Source organism: Arachis hypogaea, chromosome 12 (assembly GCF_003086295.3).
Source record: "Arachis hypogaea cultivar Tifrunner chromosome 12, arahy.Tifrunner.gnm2.J5K5, whole genome shotgun sequence".
In the NCBI taxonomy this organism is placed as follows: domain Eukaryota; kingdom Viridiplantae; phylum Streptophyta; class Magnoliopsida; order Fabales; family Fabaceae; genus Arachis; species Arachis hypogaea.
Genome location: NC_092047.1, coordinates 909,250 through 913,871, shown reverse-complemented (window position 1 = coordinate 913,871; position 4,622 = coordinate 909,250).

The following is a 4,622-nucleotide window of genomic DNA, read 5'->3' as shown; positions in this document are numbered from 1 at the left end:
TCTTCCTACTGCAAGTTTTCGCTTTAGAAGAGGGATGTCGTCATCGGATAGGTGTCCAAGATGTCTTTCTAGCCAGGAATCGGTTTTACATTGTATTCGGGATTGTCCAAAAGCTCAGCTTGTCTGGCATAGGTTGGATTTTTCTTGTCATCCTTTGGATTTGAAGAACTGGTTCTTGTATCATAGCAGAGAGCATCCGTTCAAGTTCTTTTCGGCACTTTGGTGGATATGGCGAGCAAGGAATAATGACGTCTTTAATCCCCATGAAACTTGGCCTCCGAAAAAAGTGATTTGTCTGGCATTAACTTCAGAAAAGGAGCTTAGGAATATTTTTGAATTACAACGTATGTCCCTTCCCTCTACTCTAAATGGTTTTTGGAATCCCCCATCCATTGGTACTTTTAAGATTAATTGTGATGCTAGTTATTTTGGTTCAGGTGATAGTGTTAGTTTTGCTTGTGTTATTAGAGATTGTAATGGGAGCTGGCAAAGGGGGTGTTTGAGAATGATTGAGAGTAATAGTATTCTTCAAGGAGAATTGTTTGCTATTTGGAGAGGATATCTCTTAGCTTGGGATGTGGGTCAATGAGATGTTATTTGTGAGACGGATTGTGTGGAAGCATTTAATTTTGTTACTCAAGATGGTTTTGGGTTTAGTGATCCATTGGTGCTCAAAATAAGAGATATCATGCATTGGAATTGGCGTGTTGACCTTCGTTTGATTATGAGAGATGCAAACACGGTGGCAGATACTATGGCAAAGATGGCGATGAAGTTACAACTTTCGCATGTGGAGCTTCCTTCACCTTGGGAGGAGTTTAAGAGTAGTCTTAAATGGGACTGTCCCTCTATTTAAGCAGTTCCTTGTTTTGTTTGTTTTGTTTTTCTTTGTTTAATTTATTTCAGTCACCAAAAAAAAATAGGATAGATCTCTTTAAAACGAAAATTTTAACATTAACTTCAAAGAATTTAGCCTAAAATTAGGCTGAACAAATCGAACTGATCAAACTGGGTCCAAATTGGATCCGTGGGCCCAACCAGACCCATCCTTTAAAGAAGACACAGCTTCCTTTCCCCTTCTCTTTTCAATCACGCTGCCATTGTTAGAAGGGGAAGAGGAGAACTTCCAAACCCCCTAACATTCAAACAAACCACCATAACTTCTTCATCCGAGCTCCGATCGCCGCACCGTTTGTGACTACGCGTCTAGCGCATCGAGCTCTACGATTCTATCGGATCAATTTCATAAGTAAGTCACACCACTCATCCCAGCCTCTCAGTCTCTTGAAATTTTGAAATTTTGGGGCTTTGGTTATTGAAATTCGATGTCTTGATGTTTAGCTCAAATTAACTCGAGGAACTTGTGGACCTTTGCTCAATCAAAACATATATAAGGTAAGGACTCTCAAAATTCTATAAATTCTAGTTTATATGAGTTTGGGTATTGAATTTGGATGTGATATATGTGAATTAGGCTTGTATATGTTGAAGTTGATTGAGTACTTTTGAGGGTTGGTGGAGTTTAGGAGGCCTTGCCTTGGAGATTTTGAGGTTTGAGGGTTGTTCTTGGTGCCTTGGTGGTGTCTCGGGTTATACGCGAAAATCGGCCAAGGTATGGTTTACGTTTCACATATTTAATATATAATGTTCTGTGAAAACTTAGCCTAGGTGACCATAGGATAAGTTAGAATGTATGAGTATATTTAATGCTTAGTAACCTTGAATAGAATTGTGATATGGATTTGGTGTTGTTGAATGGATGTTGAATGAATTGTGATATGGATTTGGTGTTGTTGGATGGATGTTGAATTTATGATTGTTGGTTGAAGAACGAAACTCTTGCGCGGTCTAGAACTTTCAAAAAAAATAAATCCTCGTTGTAAGTACAGCTTCTAGACCTACAAGAATTCCTTTCTTAAAAAAGTTTGGGTGTCACAAGTAACAAATCCCTGATAAAATTGATAACCGAAGTATTTAAACCTCGGGTCGTCTTCTCAAGGAATTGCAGGGAGGTGTTCTTATTATTGGTCATGCAAAGGTATATTTTTGGGGTTTTCAAAAGAGTTGAACAAGTAATTTAATTGACAAGAAAAATAAATTAATAATTACGAAAATCTCTTGGCAAGGTATGAGAGGTGGAATTCCTATCCTAGTTATCCTTATCAGGTGTGTTGAAATTGGGTTTTAATCCCGCTTAGTTATCCCTCATTAAATAAAGAAAAGTCAAGTGGACTAATTAAATTGATCCTCAAGTCCTAGTCAACTTTTAGAGCGATCCAAATCAATTAGCAATTGCCAATTTCAACTACTGCTTTATTTCAATAACTCAAGCGTTACCAATTACTCAACCAAAGCCAAGAAGAGAAAATATAAATTAAAACATCAATTGAGAATAATTAATAAAAGAAGTAATAAGTCTGGAATACCTCAAATTGAATTAATAAAGATATCAAATATAACATGGAGTTCATAAACAAATAAAAAGAATATTGAACCTGTGATGAAAAAGAAATTGGAAGTTGAAATAATAAGAAATCCTAAATCCTTTAAGAGGAATCCTAATCCTAAATCCTAAGAGAGAGGAGAGAACCTCTCTCTCTAAAATCTACATCTAAATTATCAAAAGTGAATTATGAGTCATCCTCCCTTCATTTCTCTACTTTGCAGCCTTTAATCTGTGTTTTCTGGGCTTGAAACTGGGCCGGAAATAGCCCAGAAATCGCTGGGGGCGAAATCTGCCACGCTGATTTTTGTAGATGCGACACATCCGCATGGAGCACGCGTTTGCATCGCCTAGCTGTACGGCCACTATGGCAAATTATATATCAAATCGAAGCCCCAGACGTTAGCTTTCCAACGCAACTGAAACCGCGTCGTTTGAATCTCTGTAGCTCAAGTTAGGACCATTTGAATGCAAAGAGGTCAGTTTGGACAGCTTAGCAATTTCTTCAACTTCTTGTATTCCTTCCACTTTTGCATGCTTCCTTTTTTTTTTTAAATAAAGTAAGCTCAACACATTAAAGTGGAGCAATCAAAACCAGGCATAACAAACAAACTAGAATAGAAAATTGAACCCCTGTCATCTCCGGCATTGCCATCAACAACCAAGAGGATCAGTACCAGTCCACTCCTTGTAGCTCAAAAACGTCTTTCTTTGTATGATATCAACACCTGTTTCTTTACTGTTGAAAATCTTGTTGTTGCGTTCCAACCAAATATTCCAAATCACTGCAAAGAACCCAGTCAGCCACATCTTCCGCTCCTGTTTTCTATTAGGCCAGCCAGACCAACTTTCAAACAGTTCTTTAATGGTTCCTGGGACAACCCACTCTGTATCAAAAAATCTCAGCCAAGCGCACCACACCTGCCATGTAAACTCACATGAAAGAAATAAATGATGTACAAGTTCCAACTCCTTTTTACATAATACACACATAATATCACACTGTGGAATAACTCCTAATCTGCTTAATCTCTCTTTAGTATTCACTCTTCCGACTAGCACAAACCAATCAAAAAGCTCAATTCTCGGAGGTACTAGCCCTCTCCAAAGCGAACTTGTGAAGTTATAGCTCGTAATATCCTCAGACAGAGTCTCTGACTGCAACACCTGCATAAACGAGTTAGTAGAAAAAACACCTGTATTATCAAATTTCCAAACAACATTATCCTCTTTTCCAGCTGACAACTTAACTGGCCTTAATCTCTCATGAAGTTAGTGAACAAGTTCCAACTCCCATTGGAACAACTCTCTCCTCTACTGGAAATTCCAAATCCACTCTAGCCCATCCCAGAACCCACAGTCCCCTATCACGGATCCTTGTTGGTTTGAAACAGAGAAGAGCCTTGGAAAGCTCGCTTTCAAAGGGCCCCCTTGTATCCAATTATCTTCCCAAAAAAGAGTTCTTCTCCCGTTCCCTACTTCCATTGCTAGCCCACTTACCATTTTTTCCTTCACCTATTGTTCTTTAACATTCAACTGACAGATGTCTTTCCACGGGCCACCCTTGACAGGTAGTGCCTGAGAAGATAACATTGCATGAGGTCTCAAATTATTACACGAGCAAACCACCTTCTTCCACAGCGGAACATTGCATGCTTCCTTTCCATCCTCTAAGCCATTCCTACCCTGTAATCCCTGAAATCACTTAACACACATATCAAGGCATCAAATGGTAATAAGAGAGAATTTAAATAAAAGAAAATAAAATCCAAAGAAGCATGTTTTCAATCATAGCACAAAATCCGGAAGGAATTGTAAAACCATGCAAATTCATATGAATAAGTGGGTGAAGAATTGATAAAATCACTCAATTGAGCACAAGATAAATCACAAAATAGTGGTTTATCAACCTCCCCACACTTAAACATTAGCATGTCCTCATGCTAAGATCAAGAGAAGCTATAAAGGAGTGAAGAGGAATGATAGAGAGTATGCAATGCAACCTATCTATATGAATGCAACTAAATGTGAAATGCTTCTACCTACTTGGTTAAAAGTAAACAAATCCTTCAAGAACAAATATGAACTGGATTTCACTAATTCAAATCATAAAATAAAGTACAAGTGAATTTGCAGAAGAAAATAGCTCATGAAAGCCGGGAACAAAGAATCGAGCATC